The 12161-nt window shown below is 49.6% G+C and overlaps 1 protein-coding gene across 2 annotated transcripts in view; it reads left to right on the top strand.

The window, feature by feature from the left end:
* The window catches only part of KAT5 (lysine acetyltransferase 5), an 804909-nt gene that overhangs the window by 363518 nt on the left and 429230 nt on the right, over nucleotides 1-12161 (top strand). The window lies entirely within an intron of this gene.

Raw genomic sequence — 12161 nt, 5'->3', positions numbered from 1 at the left:
CCCCAATAAGTTAAAGCCTTTTTGTTTTGTCTTGAACGCTGTGAAAGGGTGCCTAAGTGTCTGCCTGCAGTGCTGTCTTTTACCTTTTCCTGCACCATCAAAAGTGGGTACTTTGGACACATCAGCCTGTTGCTTGAGGCCTTTTTGACTATCACGGGTATATTTACATTTTGAGGCACTTGAACTGGCTCTACTTTTTTCCTCTTTGTTGCTTTTCTCATGGCACACATTTTATTTTCCCTTTCCTGTTGTTGATTAGTTATTTATTATGCTTGCTATTTATGTCTTGGCTTCAATGTCGATTATGTAATAACGTTTGAGTTTTTTTTTTTTTTTTTTTTTTTTTTAAAGAAGAGTGCACGTAGAGGTGTCCAGGACAACACCCTCTTACCTCTGACTCAAGCCGCTGCTTGTGTCCCTTTTAGCAAGTCCTTTAACAGGGTCTCCCACATTGGTTAAGTCTTCTTGTATCTTCTTTCCTAGAGACTATAAAGTATCCACAGGATCCTTTGACTTCTGCTGCTTTTCAAGACTTTAAGCCTCTCTGAACTGCCTTTTAGCTAGGGATGCGTTTAGGACTTTAAAAGACTTGCTGTGCAGGGAAACTGCTTCTAGAACCTGAAGCTCTGCTAGGATAACACTAACCAGCTGTTTTCCGTCCCAGAAATCACTATCTTATACGTGTATGCTGACTAAATGCAATTAACGTATTACTTTGTGGGTGTACGTTATTACCGACAGTACGGTAGACCTGTCAAACTCCTATCACAATTGTGCGTGTTCAGCAACTACCAACTAAGAAGTGGCCTTTTGAAAGTATTATAAATTATACCTGTGTGTGTTGGTTTATTGTGCGAAGTACTTAACAGTGACTCTTTTGTAAATATAAATCTATATTTTAATATAAATGTGTTTATTTTTGATGTGCATTACTAACTAGGTTCAGTGTACTTAACTGCAGCTCATATCTTCCTCTTAAGATAAGCCTGACTGCTCTTCCGCTCTACCAAGGCCTCTGAGTAGTATAGACTCTACAAACCACTGCGATAGCTTACTAAAGTCTTAACTCCAAGTGGTGCTTTAGGAAAACTCCTCTAACTACTACTACTAGCTAATATCGATGCCTGATTTGAAAGTAACATTTTATAGTGACTCTGCATCTATTTTCCCTTATGTGTAATGACATGGTACTATCAGGCTAAATGTATCTTGTTTTCCCCTCCCACCAGGCCCTACATTGACTGTGAGGTGGCATTTGGGATCCTGTTTAACCATTATTCTCCAGCATGGGGTCTGGCATGGATTCACATGCTCATGAATATTCCCCGTCGTCAGGCTGGGAATCCTTGGTAAAGAAAAAATCAGTATCAGTTTCGTTTCTGATCTGTCTTTCGTAGTAGTAACCAATCACTGATCTCTGCGTCATACTGACCACAGCCAATGACTGCCCTCTACCTAAGCCCCGCCTCTGGCAGCCATCTTCAGATTTTTACCGCACGTTCAAGTGTTGGGATCCTCGTGCTATTGCTCTCGAGCGTTAGTGCTATTTTTTCACGTTTTTTTCTCAAAAAACTTCTATTTTTCGGTCAAAAGAGCATCAAGCTCCACCATTTCTTCATCCGATCAACGGGGACCCGTGTCGGATTCGTCTACGCCCCTCAAGGGTGAAGATTTCGTCGAGCCACGCTTTTGGAGGACTCCAGAAGTTTCTCAGGCCCATCTCGGACATGGCCCAGGAGAAGGGAAGCTCGACGCCCGGAAAGCTGTTCAGGGTCTGCCCTGGATGCCAGCTTCAGAATGTCTTTAAGGAGGACGAACACTCCCTTTGTCTTTACTGTCTACATGAGGACAAGACGCACGTGGAGGAGGACTGTGCGTTTTGCGGCAATATGTCGGAGCGGACCATGGTTCCCGCCGGTGAAAGGACCGCCATCAACGTCTCGCCAACTAACTGGAAGGGAAGAGGCCGTCATGCGAGAAGAAGAAGCAGCCCGAGCGGTCTTCTAAGACCTTTGAGGACGCCCCGGCGACGGGGGTCCAACACAAGGCCAAGCACCGCGAGTCCGCTGGCACCGGGAGCGCCGAACGGTCGGGCTCTACGGGCGCCAGGCAGGGCGCATCCTCCCCGGCGCCATCAACCACGAGCCAACGCTCTGGTTCGGGTAAGAGGAAGGCAGAGCACCCGGCGAAGCTCCTGGAGAGACCCCGGTCGAGCTCGAAGGCCCCATCGGAGGGGGAGCGAGGCAGTGACCCTCCCCCCAAGGAGAAGGCGGTGAGCGCACCTAAGGTGGTGAAAGCCTTAATCCATCCGGCCAAGGCCTCTATCGAGACAGTCGCGGCGGCCCTGGCTCAGCCTGTGGAGGCTACACCAGTGGTGGCGACCTCGGGGCTCAGAGTCTCCCTGCCACCGCGGAGGGAGTCCTCTTTTATGCCCATCGACAGGACCCCCGTGAAACCTCCGACGGAGAAGAAAAAGGGGGGGCAGGAGGTCGTCGTGGATTCGGCCTCAACCTCTGAGGAAGAGCTGATCGAAGTATTAAGCCACGGCGTTGGCGTGGAAGAAGACCAGCCTGTCGGGATGGATCCCGACGTAGGAGACGACGATAACGTCGAGGGTGCCGACGGGGCCCCTAACCGCCCGTCGGACTCCCCTCAACCAGTGCCGCAAGACAACTCGGCGGCCATTTTGTTGGCTATACAGTCCTTATGCTCGGAGATAAGGACGAGACTGCCGTTACCACCAGCGGAGGAACCGCTCCCGACGGGGGACCCGGAGCCAGGCCCTTCTGGGAGCCCCTCCCCTAAGAGAAGAAGGATTCATCCTCCACCTCCTTTTCAGCCATCGCGCCCTGTTCAGCCCTCCTCCCCGTCCACGACTCGTGGGGATGATACGGGGACTGACACGGCCGCGACGGGTACGGATGACGAGGTTTACGACGAGGATCTGCCGTCGTCACCTCCCACCCGGGCTTCCCCGCCCGACGAGATTGGATCGTTTCACTCCATGATCGCCAGGGCATCCGAGCTTTTCCAGCTCTGCCCGGAAGAGAAGAAGAAGAAGGAAGGTTTCCTTTATCAACGGCGCGAGGCCAAGAGGAAGACAGTCCTCTCTGTACCTCTACTGGACGATATTTGGGATGAGGGCCTCGCCCTCCTCAAGAACCCATCCACGACGCCGGCTAGAAGGGATCGGAACGAGAAGAAGTACCGGGTCCCGGTCGCGGCCCCCTTGTGCCTTTGGGCACAGCCGACCCCGGACTCGGTCGTCTCCGCGGCGGCCAGGAAGAAACCGGGGGGGGGGCGCGGCCTCTACGTCGACCTCCCCGCCGGACGGCGAGGGAAAGAAATTAGATACGATGGGACGCAGAGTCATCTCGTCTGCAGCGACAACGATTAAGGCGGCCAACGCCTTTGTAGCCCGCTACGACAGGGAGTTGTGGTACAAACTGGCCCCCCCTGCTGGACTTCCTACCGGACGACAAGAGGGCGGAAGCCCTAGAGATCTTGCAGGAAGGAGAGGTGGCGTCGGACCACGCCATTACGATTGCGACGGACATCGCTGACACTGGATTTTGCCAGTTGGGCAACGGCGTGTGCCATAGGCGGCGTGGATGGCTCAAGGCTACTGACTTCCGTCGGGACGTGCAGACCAGAGTCTTGGACATGCCGTTCGACGGAAACAACCTGTTTGGGAAAACAGTGGACGATTCCCTTCAAGCCATCAAGGCAGACATGGAGACGGCCCAGGCTCTTGGGGTTCTCCAGCAACGGCGGCCGCCCTTTCGGAGCGGCGGAGGCAAACAGGGTGCCTCCAAAGGTTCCGGCGGTGGATTTTCCACCTACCGTCAAGCGGCCCGTTCGTCGTCGCAAGAAGCTTACAGGGGACGAGGCAAGTCAGGCGGACCCCGCCGTCGTCGCCAAGGAGGACAAGGCGGCAAAGCCTCGTCGAAGCAGGACTGAACCGGCCGTGGGGTCGGGCCCCCATCGAAGCACCCCGGTGGGAGGCCGGCTGGCGAGCTTCGTCAGCGTGTGGGAGTCCATCTCCACCGACCGTTGGGTGCTGGACGCCCTAGCCCAGGGTCACGCGCTCGAGTTTCTAAAGAGGTGCCCGCGCGTCCCCTCTGTGGCCAGGAAAGAACATCACGTCCCTCAACTTCTCTTGGAGGTAAAGGCGATGCTCAAGAAGGGCGCCATCGAGCTCGTCCCAAAGAGGCTTCGGGGCTCCGGAGTTTACTCAAGATACTTCCTCGTGAAGAAGAAGACGGGAGGATGGCGTCCCATCCTGGACCTACGACGACTGAACAAATTTATCAACACACAGAAGTTCTGGATGGTCACCCTCCAACACGTCCTGGGTCAGCTGGAGGAGGGCGATTTCCTGTCGTCGTTGGATTTGGAGGATGCCTACTTCCATATTCCCATCCTAAAGGGACACCGAAAGTTTCTCAGGTTTGTGGTCCAAGGACGTCACTATCAGTTCAGAGCCCTTCCCTTCGGGCTGAGGTCGGCACCCAGAGTGTACACCAAGTGCCTCGCACCGGTGGCGGCGCAGCTGCGCCAAGAGGGGATCCACGTCTACCCCTACCTGGACGACTGGCTCATCCGAGCAAAGACGAAGGAGCTCGCCGTGGAGCACACGGCAAGGACCGTCCAACTTCTCACGGACCTGGGATTCTCCATAAACTACGCCAAGTCCCACCTGGTGCCCGCGCAAGACGCACTGTTTCTGGGAGCGAAGCTCGACACAGTGTCGCTTCTGGCCTCTCTGTCGGAGGAAAGGACGAGGGCCATCTTGGGCAAGGTGCAGCGGATGCTGGTTGCGGACGCGGCCAGAGTGAGGTCCATCAAGTCCCTCCTCGGAATGATGTCTTCTTGCATTCACCTCATCCGCCTGTGCAGGCTCCGGATGCGCCCGTTGCAGGAGTTCCTGTACGCGCGCTGGATCCAGACGACGGGCAGCTTCGAGGAGAGGATCACACTCGACGAGAGTTTCCGACGAGCGATCCAGTGGTGGGGCACCCGCGCGCATCTGACGGCGGGCATGGACTTCCAGACCCCCGGCCACCAGGAGACAGTGACCACGGATGCCTCCCTGGAAGGGTGGGGAGCGCACACCGAAAATCTGCACGCGAGAGGCCTTTGGCTCCCGACGGAGAAGTCCCTCCATATCAACGTCCTGGAGCTCCGTGCAGTGTTTTGGGCCCTCAGGTCCTTTCTTCCGTCCCTCAAGGGCAAGGTGGTGAGGATCTTCACCGACAACACCACCACCATGTTCTACATCAGGAAACAGGGCGGAACCAGGTCCCCACCCCTGTCCAGGGAGGCGCAGGGTCTGTGGCATTGGGCCGTCGCCCAAGGGATGTTTCTGGTGCCGTTTCATCTGACAGGGATAAAAAAACACCATCGCCGACTCACTCAGCAGGGAGCTGCGCTCGTGCCACGAGTGGGAACTACGACAGGATCTAGTGGACCGCCTCTTCTGACGGTGGGGCACACCCCAGATCGATCTGTTCGCGACGGCGACAAACTCCAAGTGCCGGAGGGTCGCCAGCAGGTTTCCCCAGCCGAGGAGCATGGGCGATGCTTTCTCGTTCCCCTGGGAGGGCCTGTTTCTATACGCGTTCCCTCCATTGCCATTGCTGATCAGACTCATCAACCAGCTCAAGAGGTCACGGTGCAGGATGATCCTCGTCGCACCTGCGTGGCCGAGGCAGATATGGTTCCCGGACCTTCTGGACTTGTCAGCGTCCCCGTCAATCAAGCTGCCGGTGGATGCGGATCTTCTCTCCAGGGAAGGAGGCGCCATCCTCCATCACGACCCGAAGTCGCTGAACTTGCAGGCCTGGCTCCTGCAGCGTTAGAGTTTGGAGGATACGACATACCGGCCGACTGCAGAGAGGTTCTTGCAAAGGCCAGGGCGTCCTCAACTCTTAAATGCTACGGACACAAATGGAAGAGGTTCTCTGTCTGGTGCCACGCACAGAAGATTAACCCTCTACGGATTACGGCTCCCCAAGTACTGCCGTACCTACTGACGCTGGCCAAAGCTGGACTGGCGCAAGCGTCCATCAAGATTCATCTTGCTGAGATCTCCCGATACACCAGAACCACGGGGTGGACGTCTTTGTGTTCTCATCGTCTGGTGAAAGAGTTCATGAAGGGACTGTTCAGATCGTTCCCGCCGGTGAAGGCTCCGGCCCCGGCGTGGGAGCTCAACGTGGTGCTGACCAAGCTTATGGGACCTCCGTTCGAGCCTCTGCACTCGGCTCCGTTGAAGTTCTTGTCGTGGAAAACAGCGTTTCTTGTGGCCATCACCTCCGCACGACGGGTGGGAGAGATCGAGACCCTTTCCTGCAAGGCCCCATACTTGACTTTTCACGACACGAGGGTAGTGCTCAGGACGCACCCCTCCTTCATGCCCAAGGTGCCGTCGGACTTCCACCTCAACGAACCGTTGGTGTTGCCTGTTTTCTTCCCGTCGCCTTCGTCGCCGGCTGAAAGGACTTTGCACTCGCTGGATGTGGCTAGAGCGCTGAAGTTCTACGTGGACCGCACAAAGTGTTTTCGGAAGACGTCACAACTCTTTGTGAACTTTGGACCTGTCAATCGGGGGAAGGCTCTCTTGAAGGCTTCCATTTCCAGATGGCTCTCCGGCTGTATCATGTACTGTCGTCGGTTGGCAAACCGACCGCTGCCTGGCCGTCCGAGAGCCCATTCCACCAGAGCGATCGCAGCTACCACGGCATTCCTATCTTGTGTGCCCTTGCTGGACATCTGCAGGGCTGCTACGTGGAGGTCGACGCACACCTTCACGAAATTCTACTGCGTCGATCGGGATTCCAGGGAGGAGTCCAGGGTCGGCCAAGCAGTGCTGCGCAACCTGTTCGCCTAAGGTGAGCCTGGTGAGGAGGTAAGAATTGCTTAATGTTGAGTTTGATGTAATGCTTAATGTTGAGCCTATGCCACCTCCCGTGGTTGTGCATGTGTGTACTGCTATGTATTTATTCATGAGCATGTGAATCCATGCCAGACCCCATGCTGGAGAAAGAACAAGTTACTTACCTGTAACTGTTGTTCTCCAGCATGGGTCTGGCATGGATTCACATGCGAACCCTCCCGCCTACCACTCTGCGGCTCATCACTTGGTCATACTGCCACTTCACGTGCTACCAAATCTGAAGATGGCTGCCAGAGGCGGGGCTTAGGTAGAGGGCAGTCATTGGCTGTGGTCAGTATGACGCAGAGATCAGTGATTGGTTACTACTACGAAAGACAGATCAGAAACTGATACTGATTTTTTCTTTACCGAGGATTCCCAGCCTGACGACGGGGAATATTCATGAGCATGTGAATCCATGCCAGACCCATGCTGGAGAACAAGTTACAGGTAAGTAACTTGTTACTTACTGTGTTTTCAAATCTCTGGTTCCCGTCTCCTCCCGCCTCTTGTCACCCCATATGTAATGTGTCTATCAACCAGTGGTGTACTTATGCATTTTCAGCCACGCTGCAGGCCATTTTGTTTTGAGACCTTCCTTTGTCTAGATCGTTGGTAGGCAACACGTAATATACAGTACAAATATATGTACTATTTATTAACTATTGCATAGGATAATCCACTGTACAATAAGTATTAACGGTAAAATGCACAAAACACAGTATTCATAGAAAATATATTAAGGGTTGAAATGGTCTCAAACCTCACCAGAACTTGGTCATCAAGAAAGTTAGTAACACATGTTTTACTTGTATTCTGATCCTTTGAACCTTTTTCCCCAGTGAATTCCATGCATTTCTCGCTGGGCGCACTACTCTTAAAGTTTGCGGCTTTGGGGACCTTTATGGCCCTCAAAGGTTGGGGCTGCTGCCAAATTACTCCTTAGTTTCCTCGTGTCAGTAACCTCACCCAGATGATTGCACTGGTTCTGGTTGGTGTTCGTATATTTAAAAATAGTGTCTGCAAGTTATGTGGAAATTTTGACTCGCAGCGACCCCGTGAACCCCTTTCCGGTTTCTTTCAAAATGCAATCTTAAATGCTGTTACATCCAGTAACCAGGCAAATGTACCATGTTGGCCTTGCGTGAAATTGGTATAAGAACCCAGAATGACTATGTAAAGTAATTTTCTGATGTGTGCTGCAGCCAGGAGCTCACAAGAAACGGTATCAGGTAATATTATCTCCATAAATAATGCCATACAAATAGTCGCCGGGTAACAGCATAGGCAACATTATTTATTGGGATCATTTATGGGGTAAATGGGAGCGGGAGATGCAGGGGTGTCTCCCGCTCCCTTTAACAAAAAGATGGGGGGTAACAAGGGTGCCCCCCGCAGGTTCCATGGGGTAATATCGCTGCAGAAAAAGGCGCAATTCTTGTATGGCGACATTTTTTGTGAGGATATTATTACATGGAACCCAAGAATCTGAGTGTTCCTTTGGTTGTCTAAGCGAATGACTGTCTGAAATGTGGCCAGTACTGATTGGCTGGTGCTACATATTTTAATAGTACATCATTGTGTGGAGGGCGGCACCCCTGTACCAGAAACTTTAACTGTTGGGATTTGACTCAGAAGAAGCCAGAGAGATAACTGTACCAAAGAGGACTGAAGCTTTGCACCACAATCTTTTAGGACATCAAGAAACCGTATGGTGAAACTTGGCCTCTCTGAGAGCCAGAAGCAATCCTGTTAAGTGCTCCTTGTTCTTGATCCAGCACAAACGGCTGCATCTGTTGGCTTCAAGAGTTTTCATGTTTGCCCAAATTCTGTAGCCCCCTCGTGGTCCCCTGTGCTGTTTGACCCCTTGAACCAAGCACTGCGTTATGGTTTGCAGGTGTGGCTGTTGCCTCTGCTGGATCTTTTGTTCGATATTTAGACTGTGTACTGTGACCCTGGTACTGTTCTGCCAGCATGGAGACCTTCAGTGGCATGCCCCGTTTCATTTTGATCAAACCTTAACCTGTGCCCCCTGCTTAAGGTCAATATTGCAGAATCTTTGCTCTCAATTTGCAGACTCTCCTATTCTTGAGCTGCACATATTCAGGGTGACCCTGAAACCTTAACTGGACTCTCTGGACCGTATTTCCAGAGTCATTCAGAATCATTGTTTAATGACCTTGCCCATTCCACTGACAACCGTGACCATCCCTCCTGCTATTCCAAAATACTTCACTCTGCATGCTCCTCAATGGTTCCACACAGATGTCTTATCTTTACTGGGACCTCATGTTGGGAGTCCTGTTACTCACATTTGGATACTGTTTGCATTCTCCTGTGGTGATAAGTCTCCCATGAAGAGCTGCCAATTTCACATCTGCAGTCTGCCATATTGCAGAGGAATGAGGTCAGTTCTTTAACTTAACTTTCCAGCAAGATCCTCTCATTCATCCGGTGGTCTTTGCTGGGTCCTTCTTGTTTTTGGGGCCTTTTGTGCTGACCTCCTACTCCCCTCCGTTGGTACACATTGGCCAATTGATTTTGATGGGTCTGCATACTAACATTGCGGGTTGCGGGTCATTTTTCCCTCGTAGCTCTGTAAGCCCTTGTAAAGGTTAAATATGTAAAGCAGAACATTATTCCACAAATCTGCACCATTACATAGTTACCCGTTAGGACCCTCTGTACATTACTGGCTACATGACATTTGGGCACCCCACCCTTTTCCCTGGATTTCAACCCTTTCACACATGAGACGGTTGCCTAAAATCGGCAAAACATCAATGTGGCTGGGACCTCGAAAATCACTTTTCAAGGTCCTAGGACGCACCGTTTCCAAGATAATTTCACTTTAGTGATCACGATTTGGTCAAAATTACTCTCTTGGGGCTACCAAGTAAAAAAGAACATCATTGGAACCATACTATAGAAGTGAATCTTGGGAGAAATCGACTGAGACTCAAAGAAATTCAGATCTTCACAATGGCGGAACAAATGCTAGAGGAGAATCCACATGATAATGTGGATACATTAGAATATTCGACTTTGCTCCAAATGTACACAAACTGAAAAGGGGAATAAGATCAATAATTTCAAAAATATACACGTGTACGACAAAGAGGTAGTAGAAAAAAATGTGAAATGAGAAAAACAATTAGCTCTTTGCATATAAATGGAGTACCAAACTACACTAAACAGACAAAAGAAGCACAAAACTCCTATAAAAAGTGGCTTCATTCACATAAAAGCATCATGTTACAGAACGATGCAGAAAAAATGCTACACATTTTGACAACCGAAAATTCTCGCTCATTTTGGGAAGTAATCAACAACATGGCTGTTCCCCAAAATGCCATACAAAATAATGCGGTAACAGAAGCCGACTGGTTAGAGCATTTCGGGAAGCTGTTTGGTAAAAGTATGCTCTATCAACAACATGAGCAAAAAATATTAAGCGAATGGGACTTATCAATAGATAAGTCAGACATTTTGGATAATATCAAACGACTAAGCTCATCAAGAGCCCCTAGCCCCGACGGGCTCTCAAACCAGATGTTAAAACTCCATCCAGAAGCATGGGCCGAATTCTGCTTCACGTTGTTTAGGAAGATTATTGCCAAAAAACGAATGCAAGAGTCATGGAAATCAGCTATAATTGTCCCTATACTTAAGAAAGGAGTAAGAACGGATCCTAAAAATTATAGGCCAATTGCCCTATTAGATGTCGTAGGAAAGATTTTTGCAACACAACTTCTAACCCAACTGACAACCTGGATAAAAGTGGCAGATATTGCGGATAGACGACAAACTGGGTTCGTCAAGGGAGTGGGCTGTGACTAAATCTACTACTAATCAATCTACTAAAGATGGAAGCAATAAGAACAAAAACATACTTAGCCTTTGTAGACTTAGCTCATGCGTTCGATTCAATCAATCGCGAGCTACTATGGAACAAACTTACTAAATTGGGATGTCCAGTAAGTCTGCTTGCCCCCATCAAAGAATTGTACTCCCAAACAACGATAAAAGTCAGATTAGATCAAACAGGAATCCTTTCCTCAGAAATTAAGACCACCAGAGGTGTGAAGCAGGGATGCCATTTGGGAGCAACTCTATTCAGCACTTTTATCTCAGATATTGTCACAGCCTTTGAAACTATAAGATCATTTGATCCAAAAATAAACGGAAACAGACTATGCTGATGATATTGTAATAATTGATATAACACCCATCGGTTTACAAAGGAAACTGACAGCATTGAAGGAATTTCCTGACGCAAATGGTTTGGTGATAAATCCATTAAAAACTGAGATATTAGTGCTGCAAAATCTAGTTGGAACAAGCAAGTCGAAGAGATTTGCCTGGAAAATAGACACGAAGCCTATTTTACTTACCATGCAATCGCAATACCTAGGGGTGTTGATTAACTCACGGTTAAATGACGACAAAATGGTGGCGAAAATACAACGAAGATGTAAATCTCTAACAGCACAAGGATATACCCTGAATAAGAAATTTGGAAAATTCTCAATAAAACCCGTAGTTGAATTCTACAAGGCAAAGGTTATCCCAGCTTTATGTTTTGGTGCTGAAGCAATGCTAGGATGCCCGGCTGAGATCTGGCCATGTTGTGAAAATAGATTTTGGAGCAAAGTACTAGCACTCCCTAGAGGGACACCAACTGCTTGTATTAGATTTGAGCTCGGCCTGATTTCAATCAATGCAAAAGTTATATGGAACATGCTATCTATCTATAGGAAAGTCTTAGGAGCTGACGATCTTCCACAATACCAAATCCTAAGTAGCAATCCAAAACATCTAGATGCTTCAATATTGAGCAGGTGGAAACTAAAATGTGCAACTCTTTTGAAACAACTTCAGGCGGAACCAGAGACACTAATCCAAAACCCAAATGCAGTGAAAGAAAAGCTATGGTTACAGGATTGGTGTGAAAATCAAGAGCGAAGAGCTCGACACAGATGTCTGGATGAAATTGCCCCAGAAGCACGTGCAATGAACACCCTTCCAAATTACTTACAAAAGTTTCTGCGTAACAAAAAAAGACATATGATCACAAAGTTTAGGATGAACCTGTTTCAAACAAAAGTAACAGCGAATGTCAGAAAGAATGAAAAAGATCTAGATGAATGCTGCAGATTCTGTAAAACAGAGAAAGAAACACTAAAACATCTAGTGTTATACTGCAAAGAATTGCGAGAAGAAA

The sequence above is a fragment of the Ambystoma mexicanum genome, chromosome 2p (assembly GCF_040938575.1).
Source record: "Ambystoma mexicanum isolate Mex_15411 chromosome 2p, UKY_AmexF1_1, whole genome shotgun sequence".
Lineage (NCBI taxonomy): Eukaryota > Metazoa > Chordata > Amphibia > Caudata > Ambystomatidae > Ambystoma > Ambystoma mexicanum.
The sequence above is the reverse complement of the archived record's forward strand: the minus strand, read 5'-3'. Positions and strand labels throughout refer to the sequence as shown.